Source organism: Mesocricetus auratus, unplaced genomic scaffold (genome assembly GCF_017639785.1).
Source record: "Mesocricetus auratus isolate SY011 unplaced genomic scaffold, BCM_Maur_2.0 Super-Scaffold_100010, whole genome shotgun sequence".
In the NCBI taxonomy this organism is placed as follows: domain Eukaryota; kingdom Metazoa; phylum Chordata; class Mammalia; order Rodentia; family Cricetidae; genus Mesocricetus; species Mesocricetus auratus.
The window spans coordinates 62,107,103-62,132,060 of record NW_024429194.1 but is presented as its reverse complement, the minus strand read 5'-3'; the positions used below and the strand labels follow the sequence as shown (position 1 = coordinate 62,132,060).

Here is a 24,958-nt window from a genome sequence, read left to right as displayed (position 1 = left end):
GTCGGTTTGATGAACTGTGTGTCTTGACTCTTGTTTTTTAATTCTACATTTATTCTCCATAAATAAAGTTGTATATAACATTCCAGAATACTTCTGCTGGCCAAAAAGTATTAAGCAAAGTTTGTTTTCCATACAAGAGCTAGGAAAACTTCAAGGGCAATTATGAGGTACCATGGTAGTGATATTCTCCAGAAGAAGCATAGGGTTAAACTCTACTACCTGGCTAGCTCCCCTCTCTCTTACAGCACAAAGCTCTTAGCATTTATAAGTTTAGAGCTAAAAAGAAAGGAGAGTTGCCAAATTTAAGACCTAATTCCCAGTTTTCAAAAAGGGTCAAGGATGTGGCAATAAAACCAGCCTTGTTTGAGTAGTACTTCTGGGTGAGACATGTAAGTGTTGCATAAGGACCACATGATGGGGTGCTGTCTGATGGAGGTGTGCATGATTCTGGATGCTACTGTATGCATGGTACAGCTAACCAGAGCTTCCCAGCCCATTGAATAGAGCTATCCTATACCATTCATCCTACTTCATCTTAGAATGTTTCCTAAGTTTCCAGTGGAAGACACTTAGAAGTGTTTTCTATCATTGGTATGTCAGGTGCATGGAAAACATCCTGTCATGTGACAGGCTCATCTCTGGTCTCTGGATGACTTGCAGGAACATTTCTTCTGAGTGCCTGAGAGAAACTGGGCTCTTACTGCTCTGTTCTTGCCTTTGTCTTCTTCATCTCTATAATTCCCATGGTGCTAAGCACACAAAAGGCACTGTCAGAGAAACACACCTGCTGCATAATTGTTAAAGGAGTGAAGAAATGCAATACAGATATATATTTTCAATTTCTTCCTCTAGGGACAAAGGAAAAGCTCTCTTATCTCAGAGAAAAGTCTCTTCCTTCAAAGTGGACAGAGACTATGGCACAAAGCAGAGTTGAGTACTGAGCATATTCTTGTACTACTTCCTGGCTGTATGTAGGTTCTACTTTTTGATTAAATCCTGGGGATCTCCATCCAACTTCAGGAATACTTTTTGAAGAGGAAGGCTAATGTTTATTAGGTAATGAGATTTAGACTAGAACTAGGTACTGGGTGGAAGTGGGTGTGGGGGGATTGTCAGCATGGGGTTCCTGATAGAAATGTCATGATGACCAAGAAACTAAAGTCCTGGTGTCTACCTAGAGCCTTCACCCCTACTGACTATTGCTCATGGTACTGGAAGGTACTCTGCATGCTACAAGAGGATAAAGGCAAATTCCAAGCCAGCTGCAAACCCTTTGATCTGCAATGGTGTCCTTCTTTCAAGATACAGTGGTGCAATAATAGTAGCACAGAGCTTGTGGGAGTAACCAACTAATATCTGATTGGACTTAATCCCCTCCCATTGAGATGGAACCCATATGACACTGCTCTGGTGCCCAGAACCTGAGAATACATGGGCCTTGGACCTAGAGAACCAAATACTAATATTATGCTAAAGGAACATGGTAAAGATGACTCCTAATGCGATTATTCTAAACTTATATATCAATAACTTGCTCAGCCATCACCAAAGAAACCTTTTTCTGCAGTAGATGGGGAGGGGGTAAGAGAGCCACAAATGGACAACGTGCAGAATGTGAGAGACATTAGAAGACTCAGTTCTAAATGGTATGTCAATATCTGATCCTTCCCCTCACAGCTCAGAGAACTCTACGGAAGAAGAGGCAGAAAATTTTAAGAGCTGGTGGCAGTGGAGAACATCAAGGAAACAAGGTCTTCTAAACACAGCAGAACCTTTGCACACATGAACTCAGAAACTGTGGCAGTATGAACATGGCCTGCACAGGCTGAAGCCAGATAGTGCCCCAGTGTCCAGAGCAGAAAACATTATAACCCCCATTCCTAACGCAGAAGCAATTTCCAACTGATAACTGCTCACAAATTAAAAATTAAATTTCTCCAGTAGAGTCTTGCTGGGTATATAAATCACTATTAATGAATGCCTCTTGCCCATCAGTAGATGGACAATGTAAAATGAACTGGATGGTATTTTTGGAGGTTCTTTATCTTACAGTGCTTTGTCTGGGCATTCTTTTCCTTTTTCTTTTTTTTTTCCTTTCACAGGTCTTTTGTATATATATGTTTCCAACACTGCGTTTTTATGGGATTTCTGCATGTGAGAACTTGTGTGTCTCTGTGTCTAAATGTGTCTCTTGTTGTGGCTCTTTTCTTCTGTTTGTTTCATCCTATTCCACTTGTTTTTTTTTTTTTTTACTTTATTGTATTAGTCAGGGTTCTCTAGAATTACAAAACTTTATATATATATATTCCAACTAATCCAAGAATGGTTAGCTGTCATCAGAAAGTCCAAGAATCTGGTAGTTACTCAGTCCCACAAGGCTGTGTGTCTCAACTGGTCTTCTGTATACGCTGGAATTCTGAAGAAGTAGGCTCCAATGCCAGTGCAGGAATGGACATGCTAGCCAGGCAAGGGCAAGCAGGCAGAAGGCAAAACCTTCCTTCTTGTATGTCCTTACACTGGCTTTTAGGTTAAAGGTTTGTCTCCCCACCTCAAGATCCAAATCAGAGACATGTCTTTCTGTGTCAAAGTGGCAGACTAGAAGTGGATCCATCCACTTTGAACCAAGCAGAAAATGTCTTACAGGCAGGCCATTCTTATCTGGATTGCAGTTCATTTAAGATATAATCAAGTTGATGACCAACAATAGCCATCACTTTTCTTACTTGTTGCACCCTTCCCCCATGGGGGTCTGTTGACCGCTTGTTACTAGGAGCTCTTAGCAAAACACTTCTAGTCCCCTCCTCCCAGTAAGGCCTGCATGCAAGTTCCTGTTTATTGTCTAAATGCTAATTCCTGTTTTTGGCCCACCCTTTGCTGGAGGGCCCTGGGAATGTAGGCTTCTGACCTTGGTGTTTTTCCACCATATCTGCCCTTGGTATATAAGGCTCCACTCTTGTTAAAATAAAAGCCATTTCCTTGTAAGAATGAGCTGGTGTCTTTGTCTTTATTTTCATCCTTAGCCCTTAGCCTCAGATCTTTGTGAAGTATGGTAGCTCTGTAGCTGGGAACACACCAGCGGCTTGTTACACTTACTTAATTTTATTATTTTTTAGATGCTTGTTTGTAATTGAGAGAGAGAAGGAAATAGCATGGATTTGTATGAATGTGGAGGTGGGGAGGATCTGGGAAAAGTTGGGAGGAGGAGAACTGTAATAAGAATATATAATAAAACAAAAATCCATTTTTGAGGACTGGGTGGGTGAAGGACACCTACATGCCTGCCTGGGGCCACTTGCCCTGGGCAGGTAGAAAAAAAACCACAGTGGCCAGGTGTCATTATGTTGAGCAAATATATGATGGGATATAGGAGAGAGAGAGAGAGAGAGAATGGTTCATGCCCTGTGGAGAGAGGCAAATCTGAAGAGGCAAAGGCAGTAATTAAGGGGTTGGTTTGGGAGCTCTGCTTGCTACCCAGGGCCATGGTGACATTCAGACCTGGGTAGCTGCCAAGGACACACAAAACCAGATAGTACAGCAATTAACGAGGAAGGGAACAGCCTACGGTGGGTGGTACCATCCCTGGGGTGGTAGTTCTGGATTCTGTAAGAGAGCAGGATGAGCAAACCATGGGAATCAAGCCATAAGCAGGTCTCCTCCATGGCCTCTGCATCAAATCCTGCCTCCAGGTTCCCACCATGATTGAGTTTCTGTTCTGTCTTCCTCTGATGATGGACTATGATCTGGAAGAGCAAGCCAAATAAACCTTTCCTTCCCAACTTGCTTTTTGGTCATGGCATTTTTGTCACAACTTTACAAACCCTAACAAAGACACTAACCAACTATTATGTGATTGGATTTAAGGCATGCTCCATGAGATGGAATCCATACCCAGTAGTGCTTAGGTAGCCAAGAACCTGAGACTACATACACCATCGACCTATGAGAAAATCAAAGACTACTCTTGTAAAGGAGCACAGTAATAAAATGAATCCTAAGGACATTCTGATATACTTATAGTTCAGTGTTTTGCTTACCCACCATCAGAGAAACTTCTTCCTGTAGTAAATGGGAGTAAATACAGAAACCCATAGCTAGACAAGAGATCGAGACTGAGAGGTCTTAGAATACTTACTACAAAATGGGATGTCTCTATCAATTACTTCTCTTCATAGCTCAGGGAGCCATGTGGAAGAGGTGGTTGAAGGATTATACAAGCTAGAGGTCATGGAGAATACAAAAGAGAAAAGGTCTTCCAACCACACCCACATATGAACTCAGAGATACTGTGGGAGCATACTCAGGGCCTGCACATATCTGTGCCAGATGGATTTCCATCACTGAGAGGGAAGTGGACACAATGTCCCAAACCTAATCCAGAAGCTATCTCCAATTGATAACCACTTGTAAAAGAAAAATTATTTTTCTCAAATGGAATCTCACTGGGGATCCTGTTTCTCCCTACTCATATCCTGTTTCTCCCCAGCTACCTCACTTCCTGTTTGTCTGTACAGACTTCCAGACCTCTGTGGTTAGCTAGTGGCAAGTTTCATTCTCTGACCTTCAGACAAGCTTTATTTGTACGAGCAAGATATTACCACAGGTATTTAGTAATAAGCCTGGACTATAGACCAAACGGTTTATTATTAATATAAACCTCTGTGTTGTAATTTGGGTTGCAGCTACCAGGTAGTTGGGAACAGACATTCAGAAAAAGAAATGTCCACTTGTACATGGTGCCCAAATGTTTGGCAAGAATTTCTACATAAAGCTCGAAAAAGCTTTAAAAAAAATTCTAAATACACAAAACAGAGTCAAACTCAGCCTTTTGGTAACCACTTTTTCTTGGGTAGGCTTAGTTTACTAGCAGCAAGCAGAGGTGCCCCTCCTTTAGGAGAAGGGTGCCTCACTTAGCACTAGTGGCAAAACAGAAGGCTCTTTTAAGAGGCCCTTCTACCAAACACTTAAATGCGTTTATGAGCAGTGGGTGGCAGGATACTGGTTGGCTGCATGTACTTAGAATCTCCCTGGAGCTGGGGCAGAAAACATGGCTCCTGATGCTACCTCTGCCATGAAGTTAGGCTCTCACAGACCAAGGAGCTAGGCAGAGTCTGCTGACAAAACTGCAGCTTTGGGCTTGGACAGGCCACTTAGCAGTCTAAAGACTCATATGCTCATATGGTCAGAAAAGATAGAGATATGCAGTAAAGACAGATTCAGACAAAAAATAACCTCTCTAAATGGATTACAATGTATTTAAAAATATATAGGCTTGGTAGAGAAAAGAAAAAGGGTGGAAAAAATCCTTAACAAAGGAATAGAGTAATAAAATATATAATAAGCCACATAAAGATGGGAAATACACAGGGAGTTTGGATCCTGTATGTTATTGTATTGTCTTCGAATTTTCTGCATACTAAGAGACACTGGATTACAAAAACTAGAGGTTCAACTAACCTATATAATTTAAAGGTATCTTGACTTCAAAGTTTCAGTAAATAATGTGTTACTTTGGAGGAGAGGTTTTGCTTTCATTTCCACAGGAATTGAGAGGCTGTGGATTCTTATTCCAGGTTAAAGAAAATCAGGTTTGATCAAGGAAGACCCCTTGAAAATCCTGGCTACAGTATAAAGAAATAAACCTAAAAGAATACAAGATATATAATATGTATTTTACCTGCTCAAACACAAAAAAAATCTTTGGCTGACACATGTAATACACAATGTATACTTATATGAACGCAGATATGTGTGCTACTTTTCAAAGTTTATGTATTTTCAAAGCAAGGGTCCAGGCACTAATACAAACAAGTGGCCCACGTGATTCAGCATCCAGAAAAACTTCCAGGTTGCTGATGAGATTATCCAGCCTCACAGAATAATATAGCCAAGATTAAACAATTATCCTAAATTTTCTCAGGGTCTCTTCAAAGATTAACAATGCCTTCAATCAGTAGGAAGTAGTCTAGATAACTATGCCCATATTCCCCCCCAAAATTGGATTATGGATGTTTGTCTTTATTTAGGAGGTTTGGTTTCAAATTTTTATTGGTCATAGTTAAAAATAAAGCCAAACAAAAGAGTTAAATCCAAAGATCTCTTTCTAAAGAAAAAAAAGGAAGAAAAGATATAGAAATGATAGGATAAAAGGATAGATTTTTGAAAGTACTTTAATTAAAAAAAACAGCCATTAATCTCAGGACATTTGAATTAGTGTGGGCTTTTGTATATTGATAAAAATTTAAAGTTAATTTTGTTACACTGCATGTATATTTCTATTCTTGTTTAAGGCATTGTGTTTATACAACTCATTTAAATATGTAATATAATTAAGAAATACAGGGTAATAGTCATCTATACAGAAATTAAGAAATTAAGAAATACAGAGTAATAGTCATCTATAGTCAAAGCTATAATCATGTTAGGTATGTTTTCAAGGTCATACAGATATATTTGGATAGATGGTCTTCAAACACTTCAAAGACCTACAGAATTTAATATGTTTAATATGGCATTTAATATGTTTAATAACCTAAGGCTTTGCATGGCAGCACCAATCTACTTCAGAGAAGACGATGGGCATCAAAGAAACTCCACATGCAGTTTACTTTTCTTGTGGCAAAAAATAGCCACTGGGTAAGAAACTGCCCTTGCCTTGACTGCTGACGACCATATGCTGTCCAAATTGGACAAGCAGGACGCAAAAAAAAGTGACTGTTGAACTTTGCCAAGACAAAGTAGGACAGTCCTTTAGAATATCCTGCTTCACAGAGAAGTCTGTCATATGATCTGGGTCTGTAGGCAAAAGATGGATGCGCCAGTATTACAGAGGGAGCTTGGATGACTGTCCAGGTAGCTAGCTGTTTCTGTCATTTCTCTTATTTTTGGAAGTTGCTTGCTTGTACTTCCTGCTTACTTAGGTAATGTTATTTCCTTCTCAGATCTCTTATGGAGTTGAAGACTAGATAGTTATAGCTTTCTTTGTTAACAATTTAAAAAAGAAACTCACAAAAGACGTGTAAAGAGTATAAAGGTTGAGAGACAAAAGGATAGTTTGGGGTTGGTAATGTAAGTTAGGATAGAAAGTGAATTAGGTACAACACTTTGGACTCATCAAGATAGAATAAATAATGGAGTATTTTCTCTGAATTTGTGAAATGTTAGTGAACTAGACATTGTTAATGAAACTATTACCTGTATATAATTGTTATATAGTTATTGTACTTATTGTATATGACTTTTCTATGTTAGTTAAAACCTTCACTTTTTATTTAGACAAAAAGGGGAATGTGTTCTGACAAGGCTTGCCTGGAGGTCAGAGGGTAGAACTAGCCACTAGTTAGCCATAGAAGGAGGGTGGTAGGCCTCATGCTCTTAATCCCAGCCCTTGGGAGATAGAGAGAGGAAGTGACAAGGTAGAGTAGAGATAGGATATTGGCTTTTTTTTTGGAAGGAAGATCAGAGACAGGCAGGAAGCAACTAGTGGCTGTTCCTGGTTCTCTGATCTTCCATATTTTTGCCCCACTATCTGATTCCTGGATTGTCATTGATGAAGATTAGTTAATCAGTTAATTGCCAGCTTTTCTTAACTTAAATTATCCTATCTATCTTTTCCCCCTGAACTTTTACCTTTCTCTATTTCTGTATATATATTTTTTACTTCTTACTTCCTGTCTGGCAATGTAGGTGGGTGGCTGGCCCCATGCATCCTCCTCTCCTTTTCTCATTCCTCAGTGTTTCCCCCAGACTTCCCCTCCTCTTTTATTCTCTCTGTCTGCTGTCCCCACCTATCCTTTCTCCTGCCTGGTTATTGGCCATCCAGCTCTTTATTAGACCAATCAGGTGTTTTAGACAGGCAACTTCACAAAGTTAAACACATGCAACATAAAAGAATGCAGCACATCTTTGTAGCTTCATTAAACAAATGTTCCACAGCATAAACAAATGTAACACATCTTTAATATTCTACAGCACCTCAATGTTTGGAATCCTGTATCTGTGTATGGGTATGCTTTTTTTATATGGGGAGAGGGTTTCTTCTGTGATTCTGCTAAGGATCTGATATGCCATCAGAATGGGATTCTTCTTCATCTATGCCTATACTACAGATTTTGTCTTTTCATGATGTTCTAAAGTCAATCTTTCCATGTTTATTAAAAGTACTTTATATATATATTCTTGGCTTGAGTGGTTCAATTTCTCTTCTTTATCTTCAAGTCTTGATATTATTTCTTCTACTTCATCTTTTCTACTGGTAAGGCTTTTTTCTTTTAAGTTTCATATTTAAGTTATTGCACTTTTCATTTTATTCTTCATTTCAGTTTGGGTTTTCTTTAGTATTTATATCTCTTCCTTGAATTCAGTTTTCAGATCCTGGACTTCCTCATTTCATTCAGCCAAATATTTGTTTTCTTGGACTTCAGGAGTTTATTCTTATCCTCTTTAAGTTCATTAGGGTGCTTGCATACTCTTTATATTCCTTGATGTCTTTGATCAATTTTATTATTTTTTTAAACATCCCAATGTCTTGGAGTTCATTGAGGTAGTTCTCATTGGAGAACATTTCTAGGGTTAGTGGGTTTGTGGGTCATATTGTTTTGCCTTTCACACTATTTGTGTTTTTATGATGAGACCTGGTCATAAAAGCTTCTTTTGTTAGTTGTATGATGTGAGATTCTAGGCTGCTTCTGAAAACTGATCATTTGTTTTTGTTTTTGTTGTTGCTCAAGCTTGGTTGGCTATGGTGGTTTGAATAAAAATGGCCCCCATACTCAAGAAACTAGTCACCAAAACACCAAATAACCCAATTAAAAAGTGGAGTACAGAATTAAGTAGAGATTTCTCAATAGGGGAATCTAAAATGGCTGAAAGACACTTAAGAAAGTGCTCAATATCCTCAGCCATCAGGGAAATGCAAATCAAAACAACTCTGAAATACCATCTTGCTCCTGTCAGAATGACTCAAATCAAAAACACCAATGACAATTTATGCTGGAGAGGATGTGGAAAAAGGGGAACACTCCTCCACTGATAGTGGGAGTGCGAACTCATCCAACCACTTTGGAAATCAGTATGGTGGTTCCTCAGGAAAATGGGAATCAGTTTACCACAAGATTCAGCAATTCCACTTTTAGGCATATACCCAAATGATGCACATTCATACAACAAGGACATCGGTTCCAATATCTTCATGGAAGCATTATTTGTAATAAACAGAACCTGGAAGCAGCCTAGATGCCCCTCAACTGAAGAATGGATAAAGAAAATGTGGTATATTTACACAATGGCGTACTACTCAGCAGGAAAAAAAAAACAATGGAATCTTGAAATTTTCAGACAAATGGATGGCACTAGAAGAAACCATTCTGAGTGAGGTAACCTAGTCACAAAAAGAAAAAACATGGCATGTCATCACTCATATATGGATTTTAGACATAGAGAAAAGGATTACCAGCCTACAATCCATACCGTCAGAGAAACTAGGAAACAAGGAGGAACCTAAGAGATACATACATTGTCCCCAGAGAAGGGGAACAGGACAAGATATCCTTCATTAATTGGGAGCATGGGGGAAGGGAGAGAGAGTTAGGAGAAAGAGAAGGGGAGAGAGGGACATGAGGGAGCAGGAAGATTGAGTCAGGGGAAGAATAGAGGAGAGCAAGAAAAGAGAGTCAGGCTTTGGTGGCACACGCCTTTAATCCCAGCACTCGGGAGGCAGAGGCAGGTGGATCTCTGTGAGTTTGAGGCCAGCCTGGTCTACAGAGTGAGTGCCAGGACAGGCTCCAAAGCAATACAGAGAAATCCTGTCTTGAAAAACCAAAACCAAAAACCAAAGACAAAAAAAAAAAAAAAAAAAGAAAAAGAAAAGAAAAGAGATACCATAATAGAGGGAGCGATTATAGATTTAAAGAGAAATCTGGCACTAGGGAAATGTCCAGAAATCAACAAGGATGGCCCCAACTAAGAATCTAAGCAATAGTGGAGAAGCTACTTTAAATGCCCTTCTCCAATAGTGGGATTGATGACTAACTACCTTATATGTCATCCTAGAGCCTTCATCCAGTAGTTGATGGAAGCAGAAGCAGACACCCACAGCTAAACACTGAGCTGAACTCCTGGAATCCAGTTGCAGAGAGGGAGGAGTGATGAGCAAAGGGGTCAAGACCAGTCTGATGATACCCACAGAAACAGCTGACTTGAACAAGGGGGAACTCACGGACCCCAGACTGAGAACTGGGAAACTAGCATAGGATTAACCCAGACCCCCTGAACATGGGTGTCTTTTTGGAGGTCTGGACAATCTATGGGGTCTCTGGTAGTGGATTAGTATTTATCCCTGGTATATGAATGGGCTTTGGAAGCCTACCCCACATAGAGGGACACTCTCTCAGTCTAGACACATGGGGGGAGGGTTTAGGTCCTGCTCCAAATGATATGACAGACTTTGAAGATCCCCCATGGAAGGCCTCACCCTTCCTGAGGAGCAGAAAGTAGATGGGATATGCAGTAGGTGAGGGGCAGGGTAGGAGGGAAGGGAGAAGGAACTGGGATTGACATGTAAGCTTGTTTCTAATTTAAATAAAAAAATCAGAAAAAATGTCCCCATAGATCCCAGAGGGAGTGGCACTAGTAGGAGGTGTAGCCTTGTTGAAGTAGGCATGGCTTTCTTGAGGAAGTGTGTCACAGAAAGAGGGCTTTGAGGTCTCAGATGCTCAAGCCAGGTGCAGAGTGGCTTTCTCTTCCTGCAGCCTATTGATCTGAAGGTTGAAGTCTCAGCTCCATCTCCAGCCCCATGGCTGCATGCTGTCATGCTTCCTGCCATGATGATAATGGACTAAACCTCTGAAACTGTAAGTCAACCCCAATTAAATGTTCTCCTTTTTTGAAACAACCAAGACCAAGTTCTCAGCACAAACAGAGATTTATTTGCCCCAGAGGGACTGAGGACAGAGATAAAAGACAAAGACAGGAGATAGAGGAAGAAGGAGATGGGAACAAAGGAGAGGGGAGGAAAGGGACAAGGGAGAGGGGTAAGGAGTATTTGTCTTGGAGCAGGACAAAGGACGGCCTCTGGATAGAGAGGAGACAGATGTGACCCATAGTAAAATGGCAAGGGGGAAACTCTGTGTTAGGATGAGGTATTTAATTTTAGTTCGTCATTAATTTGGTGAGTCAAAAGGGGCCTTTGATTGCTAGAATTCAATACTTTGATAGTTGGATCTTGGTAGTCAGCCTCAGGAAGAGGGATTGGCCAAATAAGGGAATAGACTTTGGGGGTTGGCTTTTGGAATGCATTCTAATGGTTTTTAGCAATGAAGAGTTAACTGGGGAGAAGGGCAAGGCTTGCCAGAGCCACATGCTCCAGTGAGCTGGTGTCTCTTCATTTATAAGGGTTGTTGTGGTCATGGTGACTCTTCAGAACAATAGAAACCCTAACTAAGCAGTTACTGTCAAAGGTATGATAAGTTAATTCTTGACACTTGGTATTGATTTTCTATTATGGAGTCTGAGGTGATTCCAGTTCAGTGGTAACCAAGAAAACATGTGAATGAAACAAATAGTTGGGTATGCCTTGGATGTGTATAAATTGTGCTACCTTAGTGATTCCTTGTAATATTATGATTGTGTGGATGAGCTGGGATTTTGGAAATTCACCAAGCTAGGAGGGTGCACAAGTTGTACAACTTGAGATAGAGCTAGAGATTGGGGATGGTGTAGGTGGACAAGGTTTCCTGGAACTCATCAGGTTTGGAAGGCACAAAGTAAGTATGACCAGGGGTTACTTTTGGATATTTGTGGCATCTGGGCCATGAAATGGCTGGAGAACAGGGGTAGCTTACCAGGCTCCACAGGCATACAAGAGGAACGACAAAGCCAGGCCTGGAGGTTGGGGATATTGTGGGAAGGTGAATTTACCAGGCAGTTCAAGTGTACAGGATGCACATTGAGGATTAGGCCTGAGGATTAGGGATTATGTAGGAATTTGAGTGTCCTTTGGACTTAGTAGGCTGGGCCAGTGAAGAAGATGCATGAGTGAAGCTAGGCCTGGATGTAGGGGATGCAGGGTGTCAAGGTTGCACATGATGCACCCCATGGACTAGGTCTAGGCATTGGGGATATCACAAGTAGGTACCACTCTGGGAGACATTACTAATTGGCTAGAGCTAGGCCTGGAGCTGAGGTTGACATAGGTGGATGAGGATTTGTGAAATGTACTAGGAAGTTCTAGTGCACAGAATGTGTGACCCAGGCTTGGTCTAGAGATTCAGGGTAGGTTTTTTTGGGGGTGGGTAGGCAGGGTCTCATTGTGCATCTCTGGCTGACCTGGAAATTGCTATGTAGACTAGGTTGAACTCTGCTTTTTTATGTGAATATCCAGGATTCTAGGTTTCGGAGTTGGTCCTTTCTCCAGTGTTTTGTTTGTTTTGCTACCTTGAAAATAATCAATGGTTACCAATGGGCTTATTTATTTTGGGGATCTCTGTGTCATTAGCCTGTGTGCCTTTTTCTATACACATACTACACTGTTACTATGGCTTTCTATTGCATCTTGAGATAAGTGTCTTCCTGCCTCTGGCTTTGTATGTTTCATGACAGCTTGAGCTATTCAGTGTCCTTTGATATTAACTCTCCATCTCTGTGAAGAATATTATGGACATTTTGATGAGAATTGTGTTGCATCTGGGTTAGTGTTTTAGAATTTTCATTGTAGAGGTTTTTCACTTCCTTAATCAGGTATATTTCTAGTTACATTTTCAGATATATGGATATGAGATTGCTTCTGAGATCTTAACAAATCCACTCTTAATATATAGAAAACTTACTGTCTTTTGTATGAGGATATGTGTCCTTGTATTTAACTGAATTACTATCAATTCCAAGAATCTTTTATTAGAAGTTTTAGGCGTTTCTTATACCAAGAATCATATTAGTTGCAAACAATTATTTCTCCCCCTTAGTTTTAACTCCCTATCATTTATTAAATATTAAATTATCCTCTAGATAAAACTTCTGGTAGTGTTTAAATAAGAGTAATGGGATTTTAGTGGAGATACCTGGTTTCTAGATCTGATTTTTCCAGGGCTTATATCATCAAGGGATACTAAATTTTATTAAATTCTTTTTCATCATCTACTGAGATAAACAGAAAGCTTTTACCTTTTATTATTTTCATGGTGTGCTATATTTATTGATTTATGTAGGTTGAATTATTCTGGCATAGCTGGTATTCCTGAGATAAACCAGTTGAATCATCATGGATGATTTGTTTGATGGAGTTTATTTTGCTATGTACTTTTTATTGATGTTCATCAAGAGCTATTATTGGTCTCTATAACATTATTACTGTCATGTTCACATCTGGTTTGAGTAATGGGGTAAACTTGGCATCCTAGAATGAGTTTTGAGAAGTTATCCCCATTAAACTTTAAAATAGTTTAAGTAGATTTGGCATTAGTAATCTAAGGATTTGGTAAAATCCAGCAGTGAGTTCATCTTGTCTTGGCCTTTTCTTTGCTGGTAGAGTTGTGATTCTTTTCCTACTCAGGAGAAAATCCATAAAACCCCAATTTCACTGAAACTGCAACACAGATGTAGAGCACACACACAGTCTTTTTAAAAAGATTAATTTATTTTTTATCATATATATATATATACATACATACATATGTGATATTCTACAAATGTATATGTGTCCCACAAATATTAGTGTCTGCAAGGCCAGAAAAGGATGTTGGAACTGGAGTTACAGATGGTTGTGAACCACTTATGGAAAGTGGAAACCAAACCCATGTTCTCTGCAAGAGCAGCAAGTGCTCATGATCACTGAGCCATCTCTCCAGCCACAGCAGTCATAGTTTTAACAATCCTAATGATCCTAAAGGAGCATCAACCAACTTAATGCCACTATGGTGGCTAAGCAATCTGACTAATCTATGCATTGGGATCAGCAAGTCAAAAGTAAAGACAAAGCCTTCAAAGTTACAGAGGTGGGGTCCTGGGAAACAGGTCCAGAGACTCAGTGGATGGAAAGATAGAGGGACATTGATAGACAAGAAAAGTGAAGACGGGCTCTGCAAGATGTTGCTTTCTTATTCCCAGAAGGCATTGTGGAGAGACAGGTCAGAAGGCATGGGAACAGATATCAAATCAGGACCAATAGGAGAAAGGGTAGAATTAAGGGACCCAACACAACACCCAACCAAAGAGCCAGATAGCTGCTTTATGGCCCCTCCCATCCAGATAGGAGCTGTTGACAATAAATCTGTCACCCTTTCTTTTTCTGTGTCTGGGTCTTCTGTCTTTCCCAGGCTTTAAACTTTGTCCACATCATGGAATGAGCTCATTATTTCCCCAGACTACTACTAGCACACCCTTGACAAATGATGAATATGATTCTAGTCAAGTCAATAAAACAAATAAGAGACCAAAATACCATTACATAAAACACACATCCTAATTATGCACTTTGGATCAAAACCTGCAATGGTGACTACCAGGAGGGCAATTAAAACTGAAAAGATCTGGGAGACTTTATCACTTTAGTCAGTCAAGGAAGTAACATGCTGGTAAAAATTTCAGGGAATGGGAACTTGTGTGAAAATATTGACATAGCATTTGTTCTTAAATCAGGAAACAGGAGAAACTGGCCATTTCTTTGTATTCAATACTTTGGAGAGGGAATAAGCAATGTTAATATCTGGAGTCTTAATGAGCCTTATCTGGAAAAATGTAGTCAACAAAACAAACCCTGTGATTGGAGATGGAGCAGCACTCGCTGATAAAGAGGGATGGATGTTTAATGTCACACATTAAACTAATTTGGTTCATGAAACAAAACTGTGAAATAATCTTGTCATTTTGTCTCATTTACTAACTGTAAATGAGGGATCCCATCTGTTGCTAGTGTTTTATGAGTTTGGTCAAACCCCCAAATTCATTTGCTACCTTGACTACAAGCTCAAGTCTAAGACCTCCAAAGCCTAGTTCCCTGTGAGAGGCCTGTAGTCAGATTCAGGAGCCTGTGTCATCACTGTCACCTCTAACTGCAGATAAGAAAAAATAATTCAGAAGAATCTGGAGGAATGGAACTGAACACTTAAATTGAGGAAGTGTTTGGTTAGTACATTAATATAGAAAAGCCCAGGCCTCTAGCAATATGCCTAATATCTATGTCTTATTTAAAGAACATAAAAGTCTTTCAGATAAAATTATAGAAAGCCCAATTATTAAAAAGAGCTCAAGGAAGTATCAGAGAATAGTTTGCATTTCCAAAGGATTACCTAAACAATCTAAAGTTATCACCAGTCCATACAAGAAAAAACAAAAACTTTTTGTTGCTGCTTATAACTATCATTTATTTGATAGACAATAAAAGTTAGTGATGAGGGAGAGAGAATAGTCAGGGTAAATAGTTGGAGGAATCAAGTTGAGGATGTTCTAGTGTGGTCTGGAAGTATCAATAGAAGATACAAATTTATCCAAACTTAGGTGTTTTCTTTTCATATTTTCTGAGGGCTGTAAGAAAGAAAAAATAAGAAGTTACTCTGAGATTTCATGTTTTGCTTTAACCTGAAGGGGGAATAATAACACTACTCATTAAGCATAAGCAAAAGAAACATGAAGTTTTCATCCCACGCCTTTAATCCCAGCACTCGGGAGGCAGAGGCAGAGGCAGAGGCAGGCGGATCTCTGTGAGTTCGAGGCCAGGCTGGACCGACAGCCTCCAAAACAATACAGAGAAACCCTGTCTCGTAAAACCAAAAAAAAAAAAAAAAAAAAAAAAAAAGGTAAAACTCACAGATGTAGGGGCAGAAGTCTAGAATCCCAACCCTCAGGAATGAGAGGCAGGAAGGTGAGGAATTCATGGGTAGTTTGGGCTAATAATGAGGGACCATCTCAGAAATAAATATGCCAACCAACCTTCATTTCCCATCAAAAATATTTGGATATGCAGACTAGGATGGAGTCATCAGGCTGGACATTTTACAGAGTTCGAAAGGAGGAAGATTAGCATTAATTTTTCTTCTATTAATACACTAAGCAATTCAGCTTCTCTGACAAAGAAATGATGGCCATACACTCACTCCTCAGCATCTGCCTAGTACAGATCAATGAGCAAGATGTCAAGCAACATCCTTGACATGACAGAGGAGAAGAAATTCTTGGAGATGATTCCTCAGCACCTCATCCTCTGAGGGAAGATAACATCCTCCATCACTGCTGTTTCTCCAGAGAAAAGCTGCTCACTGGAAGCCCCTCATTCCTTCATTTTATGATGTTTATTTTCTAGGATAATTTCTTAGGGATTTTTAACCCCATCTCAATTTTATACATATGAATTTTCATATCATATGAATATGAATTTTATAAATATAAAATAAAATAATTGATATTACTTTAAAGTTGAAGGTTTAGGGGAGAATCCAAAATAGAAAAATGCCCTCATCTTGAATGAATCTTTAAACTTGTAGAAATCTTCTGATTTATACTACAACTATCATCCTTGGAAGACCTCATCACAAAATTATTTTCTATTTCTATTTTTATATTAGTCTCCAAAGAACATATAACTTTTATTTAAGAAAAAAACCCACTTGCAGTGGGAACACTTTACACTTTCAATGCTTTCTGCTTAATATACATTTCCTCTAATGAATTCTACTACTGGAGTGATGTAGTTAAAGCTGGTAAACTTGATAAAATTGATAGACTTGTCAGCCTCATATTTCTGACACTTTTATATAGACAATACAATGAACTAGAAGAGAGGAATGAAACAAAGGTCTCACCATCAGGCTCAGCTGGTGTCTCAGATTCAGAGTTGTTGGTTTCACCAGATGTGCTATCTGCAGAAGCAGCTGAAATTAGGAGGAAAAGCTCCAGGCGAGGCACTGACTCTTCTTGAGAATGTATTGGTCCCAACCAGGATTGCAATCCGTTTCTTATTCTCAATTCATCGACTCTTTCATATATTTAGTCTGTCATATATTTTTTTTCTTCATCTTTCATGACCTCATGGCTTCCTTGGTCAATAACACTGACTCAAGACACAAGCAAGTACCTTGTGACAGGAATGGGCCCCCAAATTAAAATGAAGTTAGTCACAGACACTACTGCCCAAGATGCGTAAAGAAAACCCCAACCTACAGCCTCCAGTGTCAATTCCAAGCAGGGAAACAAACATCATTCTGAGACTAGCATGGCTCTACATTGTACATGCAAAGCAGAGACCGTTCCTTCTTCCTCAACCCACCCTGGCATATGTTCCCATGCCCTTATCCCACAGCACCTCCAGGAATTTGTTGTCTGTTCCACTGGCAAGTGATTTCTTTTCTACACACAAGAGCTATACAGGCTTTCAACTTAAGACTTGCTGTGAACTCACTTATAATACTTAACAACAGTATGAGACCTCATGGCCTTGTGCCTACTATGTAACAACAACACATGTCTACAGTTCCTCTAAGTCCATGTCAGCAGCTTAATTATCTTTCTATAAGGAATAAGATGATATCTTTATATTCAAAAAATCTTATAATAAGGAATGCAGCTTTCTGTGGATTTTGCTGAAATTTTCTCAAAACTCAGAATATTCACGACATTGGCTTCCATGAGGCTATAAATGAAAATGTAGGAAGGTAAGGAAGGGCACTTAGACTCAGCTCACCAGGGTCAGAAGTGTCAGCATTGGTTGTGTCTGCGTCCTCTGAAAGAAAAGAAGCAAAATAAGACAGGTGAACTCAAGCAATATTTTGATGGGATGGAGAATGTCAACACTGTTATAGATATTCACAAGGGGAAAGCCTTAGTCCTGAGCAGACAGATTGAGGGAATCACCTGCACAGATAAGAGAAGAACCTTTGAAATCTAATGTGTGTCAGTTTTGCTTCCCATTAATCACCTTCTCAGTGTAACTTATTGACACTAACGATTCACATGCATGCCACACATACAATGAAGACTGACCTGAATCAGGAATCCCAGTGCAGTCAAATTACCTACAATGTCATGTCAAAATGGAGGTGGGTACCAAGAAGATGGCTTAGTGGATAAAGCCCTTCTCTTACAAGTTGGATGACATGAGTTAAATTGCATAGTTGAAGGTGGCAATAGATTCCTGAAATTTGTCTGTAACCTCCTCACATACTCCATGGCATGTTTGAGACCCTGACACACCCTCTGTCTGTCTGTCTGTCTGTCTGTCTGTCTGTCTGTCTCTCCCTCCCCCTCTCTCACACACAGTACCATACATACACAATAGTAATAATAATTATAATGAAGATAGAACCAGGTACCAGATAGAACAGGAAGTAGTAGCATGCAAGCATCCACAAATTCTTGTCTCACAGAGTAAGTACAGTATATATTATAGCCCCCATTTCAAGTTAAGTAAGAATCTTTACTCACAGCAAGAGACTAGGATAGTGGAGACACCAATCAACACAAGGAGAACCAGGAGCTTCATGGTGAAGCTCATCACTTTGCTCATCACTCCTCCATCTCTGTCTCTGAGTTCCAGGAACTCAGTTCAGTGTTCAGCTGTGGGTATCTGTCTCTGCTTCCATCAGTCCCTGGATGAAGGTTCTAGGATTGCATATAAGGTAGTCATCAACCTTATCATAAAGAAGGGGCTATTAATGTAGTCTCTCCACTATTGCTTAGTTTTCCAGTTGGTGCTATCCTTGCAGATGTCTGGAGATCTCACTAGTGTCAGCTCTCTCCTCAAACCTATAATGACTCCATCTATTATGGCATCTCTCATCCTGCTCTCCTCTATTACTTACCCTGACTCAACCTTCCTGCTCCCCCATGAATTAGGCAATTTCTTTGTTGATGTTAACCATTTTGAGATGGGCTTATGTCTCAGTGTGATTTTGACTTCTGTTCCCAGTTAGGGATATTTGCTATATTTCAGTAGTGTTGACCACTGGTATATCATGTTTTGAATATATCTATTCATATCATTATTAATTTTAATATTGTTTTATTATTATTGATTTTCCAATTCCTTCTATAGTCTCATTTTACTCTTTTGTGAGATAATTTTAAAATATCAGCTGGGCACTGGTGGTGCATACTTTTAATTCCAGCACTCAGGAGGCAGAGGCAGGAAGATCTCTGAGTTCAAGGCCAGTCTGGTCTACAGAGAGAGTTCCAGGACAGTCAGGGATACACAGAGAAACCCTGTCTCAAAAAAAAAAAAAAAAAAAAAAAAAAGAAACCCAAAAACGAAAGACAAAACAAAAATATTTCCTCATATTCTGAAGCCAGTGGGAGGGCATTCTGCTTGATTTCTCTGCTGGGCTGAAGCTTCTCCATGTTATATAATTTTCTTCATGTCCTGGCTGTCAAGCTTCAGTCCTGACATATTGAACTCCTACATTTCTTGCTGCTTTTGTCCCAAATCTTGTTTAAATGCCTGTGTCAGGTTTTGGTTTACTTTCTTCATAAACATTAAAGAATTCTTATTGGTTTTGAGACATTAAAACCTGAGCAAATTCATATGTCACTCTTTAGAGTTAAATATTATTTTAAAATTTATTTTATTTTATATATTAGTGTGTGTGTGTGTGTGTGTGTGTGTGTGTGTGTGTGTGTGTATCAGAAGAAAACTTGCAGGAGGAGTTAGGACTCTCTTACTGTGTGTACCATGTGGATCCAGATCCTTAGTTTGAAATTCTTGTTATCAGGCTTTTTTTTGTTTGTTTGTTTTTGTTTTTTGTTTTACGAGACAGGGTTTCTCTGTATTGTTTTGGAGGCTGTCGGTCCAGCCCAGCCTCGAACTCACATTATCAGGCTTTTGTGACAAGCATTTTTACCCTCTGAGGCATCTCACTAGACCAGAGTCAATCATTTTTAAAATGTGAAATCTGAATTTTCTAAATGAAATATGAAGTCATCATTTTTATAATCTACCTTTGGATCATGTTCACAAGATGGTAAAAGCCAAATTAGCATTTGTTACAAAGTTACAATTATATCAACATATTCGCAGTTGACACTGCTATGCTTTTAAAAGTGTATCTTAATTTTTAAAAAAAATTGTGTTTGTACACATGTGTGTGTGTATGCCTGCATAGAACAGAGGGGCATTTTAGCTTCTGGAGCTGGTTTTACATGCAGCTGTGAGCCTCTGACTTGATTACTTGATCTGAACTCCAGTCCTCTGGATGAGAAGTACATTATCTTAACCATTGACTCATCTAGAACCGAAATTGTTATTCTTAAAAAACAAATATCAAAAACCAACCAAATGAAAAAAACATTGCTGACAATATCTACATCACAGACTGTTAGGTTTAAATAGAATAGTCTCAAGTTCGATGTATCTCATTAAAAAAAACAATTTAGAAATAAAACCTAAAAAAATGTACTGTGTGAAATGCTGTTGTGACAACTAAACACAGTTTCTCTGTAACATGAGTGTGGAGGTCAGAGCTGAGGTCCTGACTTACAGCAGTGTGTATGGGGACAGCTGGCACCCAACACCTTCATCTCCAGAATGAACACGGAAACAGGATTTGGAAAGGCAGGTCAACTTGTTTTTAGAATGTTATTAATGAAGAGATGGGAACAGAACCCTGGCATGGGTTCACGTCATTGAGTTTGCCAATCAGGACTAATTCAATTTGGCTAAGGTCAAGCAGACTCTGCACTGGGATCAGGAGACATAATTCTGATATTCCCTCCATGATGAAGAGAAATTTGTTTCTAAAAAAGACAGTCTGCTAAGATCAGCTCAACCACTGATCTCACTCATTGTTCCAATGTATGGAAACAATGTGTGTTACCATCTTTATGCCTTTGCTTAGGTGGGAGAGCAGGGCCTTAGATCAGCTCAGTGGTTTACAGTTCAGGAGATTTGTCTCCTGCTAGGCAAAGCAAACACAGCAGACAGCTTAGGCTGAAACACAGCAAATTAGAATAAAATGCTCTACCCACTCATTTCCTGTATTTATTTAAAAACTTACTTATCTACTATTTATTAATTTGTAGATAGATACTTGACACTTTGGCAAATAGTCTGTTCAATACCTTATAAAGTCCTTCCTACCCCTGTATCAGTACTATAGGCAACAATGCTAAGAAAATGCATTTCACTTTTATGAAAACAAGAAAATAGATTTTTTTCTTTACCCATGTCTCCTGTTTTCTTCCAAAATTCAGGAGAAATGGATATCTACTGATATTTCCTAGGGTAAAGGACTTTGATGGCCTCTGTGGAATGCTTCTATAATGATGGTACTGGTAGCTTCCATACAGAACTACCCAGACTGAATTCCTGAGCTAGGCCAGCTGTGTGCAGTTGAAAAACTTAGTGTCTGCTTGCATTGTAAGTACTTCTGAAAACTGACCCCATCGGTGTTTGTGCTCTGGGTATATTCCGGAGCTGTTACAGATGTGCTTGCAAGGTAGCTCCTCTGTCTGACCTCAGCTCTTTTGGAGAAGTAGCTTGTCTGATTGTGAGTAGAGCAGCTTCTATGGTTTCCATGTGACTCAGTTTGAAAGAAAGTTCTGCCTCCATGGGACCAGATGCGTTAAGGAGAAACTAATTATTCTAATAAAATGAGTTTGCATTCTTTTGACTTCCCACAGAAAACATGTTCTTGGGATTTATACCTGTGCAGAATCTGAGTATTAAAAATTGTACTGTATAGCCTGAAACAATCAACAAGTTGGCATCTATTTTTAGGGAAACAGTAGAATTTAAGCTCCTGCTTTCCTCTCTGGAGTGGTTACAGCCTGTGGTTGTTGACTCTGGAAGCCAAAACTGAAAATCTCCCCTCTTTATTTTTCAAAAATCAACTTCAATTTATTTTTAAAATTCTTGTGTGTATGAGTGCTTTTGCTTGCATGAATGCCTGTACCATGTGTGTTCAATGCCCATGGAGAAAGGAGAACATGTCTAATCTTCAGGACTGGGGTTCCAGACAGTTAGCAACTGTTGGGTGCTGGGAACAGGACCCAGTCTTCTGGAAGAGCAGCCAGTGATCTATTTCTTCATCCCATTTTCCACTTTCTTTCAAAATACCCATGGTTGCCTTTGTGGAATGGGAGGGCCTGAAATTACAGCTACCAAAGTCTTCCTTGCAGTCTCCACACATGTGTGGGGGGGGCATACATAGCACTATTTGAAAAGGTAAAGGTGGAAATCATTTGGAGGCAACTTCAAACATATTTCTATTGTGGAGCCTGGCGTGACACTGTGGTTGAGCTCAGATTCAATTCTTCAGCAGAGTGTCTGCAAGTGTCCTTTATGTGAAACATTGATGCCTTTGGTTTGGAGGTTTCAGGTGTTCAATGAAGAACAGATACAATGTTTCCTTAGGTCATTAGATATTCATCAACAACTTTCTGTAAAACTAAATATTTTCTTTTTTTGAGACAAGTTTTCTATGTATAACTTTAGAGTCTGTTCAAGAACTTGCTGTGTAGACCAAGCTGGTCTAGAATTTAGAGATTCACCGACCTCTGCTTCCCAAGTGCTGGGATTAAAGGTGTGCACCACCCCTGCTTGGCTAAAACTAAATATTTTTCTACCCCCAAATTTGACTACACGGTAAATGGATAGTTTGTTATTATTACTAATTATTATTATTGCTTTTGTTTTTGGTGACAATGTCTTCCTACCTAGTTCAGGCTAGTGGCTATCCTGGATTTGGATCCTTGTGCTCACACTCTAAAGCTCAGGCATTACAGGCACATATGTCATCATGTTTGTCCCAGAGTACAGGTTTTAATTCTTTAAATCCAACATACATGCAATCCTTTTTCTTTAAAAATGTGTCTGGTCTTGTCAATCTTTGTCCTAGAAAGGTCTCCAATCATCAATTTATCTTACATCATATATTAAATTTATGTGTGTTTTTTTCATGCATCCTTTATTCTGGAATATCCACTTACTTCATCTCTTAAGACATTTACAAATTCAAGAATACATTTATGCCCATTTTTCAAAATGCTCATTCCTTGAGTTTTATTTGAAGACTCATCATGATTAGAGTCAGGTTACCCTTTTCCAGTGAGAGTTCTACCTAGAGACAATGGTTCATAGGCAAAGGTGTTAGTAATCTCTCATGAAGCCAATTTGTATAGATTTTCAGAGTTTCTTCAACTCTCAGTGAAAATTTCCCCTACTCTGTTCTTGGATCAGAAAAGACTTTTTGTTGAAAAGATCTGTTCTTGAGATTTTGCAAGAATGATTTTGCTATAGGACCTGTTGTTTTCATTAAGAGCTATAATTCCAACTTGGAAATGAGCACTGAACATTAACACTAGTTTCAAACTGCCAAAATGTCCTTAAATGTGGAGCAGCCTGATGAATAAATATTTCAAAATGCAGACATAGCCGTGAGCCAGTGTGTTGAAAACGCACTGACAGGCAAAGCAAAGTACAGGCAGGGGGGCGGGAAGAAGTGCATTCTTAATAACTTTAAGGTCACCCTGGCATCGAATGCAGAATATTGACTCAGGAAATGAAGAAGGTCATTCTTGTGATATGGTGACAGATGTCCATAAGGTTCAGGTGAGGGCAAGTAACCAAGATGTGAGGAACAATGAGTTGCCTTGTGCACTCAGGGGAGCCTGCCAGTGTGTTCAGAAGGATCTTTTCTCTGTGTGCCCCCTGAAAGGTTAATATACTGAATACTTGGTTTACAGCTGTTGCCCCTGCTGAGAGGTGTTTGGATCATGTGTGTTTTACCTTAGCTAATGAATCCACTAATGAATTCATAGCTACTTGGACTACTAGGTGGGGTGTGTTGGAGGAAGTAGCATAGTTGAACCTTTCTTGTCCTAACCACCAGTTCCCTAATAACTGAAATAGAGTCTTAATATTAAATATAATGATTAATCAACAGCCCAGGCTTGTTACTAGCTATTACATTTAAATTAACCCATATCTTGTATCTGTGCTTTGCCATGTGGCTTGGTTCCTTTTCTCAGTGCAACATGTGTCTGTGTCTGCTGGCAAATCCAGCCTCCACCCTTCCTTCTCCCTGCATTCTCCTAGTCTGGCTCATCTCCCCAGCCTTTTTCTGTCCAGCTATTGGCTAGTCAGCACCTTTAGTAAACCAATGGCAACAACATATGTTCACACAGGAATATCCCACAATACAGTCACTGGGGGTGTGTCTTTTAAGTGTCTATCTTGTTTCCAGGGCTTTCCCTCTGCTTCCCTTATGTATCCTATACCACATGCCCCCTCCAAGCCCTCATGATATTTTGCCTCATTTTAGGTCAAAAGCACTTGAGCTAGCTGATCTTGACTGGAAACCTTTGAAGTTGTTAGCCAGTGTAAACCTGTCTGTTATGTTATTCTTCTCAGGAATTTGTTCTAGTAAAAGAACACAACCTAGCACAAGGAGGAAGAAATAATGGAATATTTTTAGAAAGATAGGAAAGCATGGTATGGCGACACAAGGAGGTTTTATTCCTTTGAATATTGACCACGTGAGACAATATTTGTTATTTTTTCAATTTTTTTTGTTTCTTTCTTTCTTTGGAGTAACCATTCAAAATTCACGGGAGTAAAGCTGTCCATGGTGACATAAACCTATAATCCCAGAACTTGTAAGGCAAAGACAGGAGGATAGCAATGAGTTTGAGGCCAGCTACATAGTCTCAAAAATAAATAGCACAATTGAGACTCAGCAAAAACAGTAAATGGATAAAAAAGTGTGAGGTGGATGATGATGGATTGAGGAACGAATGACAGTAGGCTGATTGGAAGTAATTTTCCTTAACTCTTAAGATTCCACTGTAGAGCAGTCTTTTGTTTAGGACAGCACTTTCCTGACTTTCAAGTAGCGGACTAGAAACTGGAACTCTGGGGAGGTTGACTAGGAGTGCTGAGTAATGATTGTTTACCCTTGCGGAAATTCTGCATTCTCCTGGAATGGCATGCTCCTTTTCAGTAAGTTTATATAACAAGATGTCCAGTGATTGTGTGATCCTTGAG

General features: G+C 39.4%; 1 long non-coding RNA gene across 2 annotated transcripts in view; it reads left to right on the top strand.

Moving 5' to 3' along the window:
• The window catches only part of LOC121142846, a 197,320-nt gene that overhangs the window by 134,176 nt on the left and 38,186 nt on the right, over positions 1-24,958 (top strand). Inside the window, exon 7 of one of the 2 annotated variants that reach the window (XR_005879956.1) lies at positions 1,678-1,943. The exons of the other annotated variant lie outside the window; for it this stretch is intronic. This is a non-coding gene — a long non-coding RNA (uncharacterized LOC121142846). Of the gene's footprint in view, positions 1-1,677; positions 1,944-24,958 lie in introns of those variants that run through there. 2 annotated transcript variants of the gene reach the window in all.